The following is a 603-nucleotide window of genomic DNA, read 5'->3' as shown; positions in this document are numbered from 1 at the left end:
TACCCCCCCCCCCAACCGCTCAGGACGCTGGTTCGGCTGGCAGCCCCCCCCTCTGACATCTCTCCATTAGTGCATGCACAGATCCTGAGCGTGCGTGTGTGTGTGTGTGTGTAGTTCAGGACTGTGTGTGATAACAAACAAACTGTGGACACAGAGTGTAAATTGTAATTTCCCCATTGGGGATCAATAAACAGATTAAACTTAAATAAAAATTGGAGACAAATTATTTGTCTTGCCAATTTCGTTATCTTATTTGTAGTCTCTTTATTTCTTGCTCTTTTTTATTTTCTATCTATTATAGCTGTTGGTCTGTGGGGCTGGATTAGGAAAAGAATGTATGTGTCCAAAAATCAATATAGAAATTAATAATGGACAAAAAATTTTACAGTGGCTTGCATAAGTTTACAAAGTTGATTAAAAAATTGATCTTAATGCCTTAATTCAAAACATTTAGGAAAACCAACCTTTTAACAACACCAATTTTCTTTGTAAATAAGTAAATGTTCTTCCTTAAAATACAGGGGCATAAGTTTACACCCCCTATGTTTAATTCCCTTAGAGGAAGGCACATTTTTATTTTTAAAGGCCAGTTATTTCATGGAT

At 36.3% G+C, this 603-nt stretch overlaps 1 protein-coding gene across 1 annotated transcript in view; it reads right to left on the bottom strand.

Moving 5' to 3' along the window:
- wars2 (tryptophanyl tRNA synthetase 2, mitochondrial) overlaps window positions 1-603 on the bottom strand; it is a 26,028-nt gene that overhangs the window by 9,253 nt on the left and 16,172 nt on the right. The window lies entirely within an intron of this gene.

This window comes from Etheostoma spectabile, chromosome 5 (genome assembly GCF_008692095.1).
Source record: "Etheostoma spectabile isolate EspeVRDwgs_2016 chromosome 5, UIUC_Espe_1.0, whole genome shotgun sequence".
In the NCBI taxonomy this organism is placed as follows: domain Eukaryota; kingdom Metazoa; phylum Chordata; class Actinopteri; order Perciformes; family Percidae; genus Etheostoma; species Etheostoma spectabile.
Note: the sequence above shows the minus strand (reverse complement) of the source record. Positions and strands in the feature narration are given on the sequence as shown.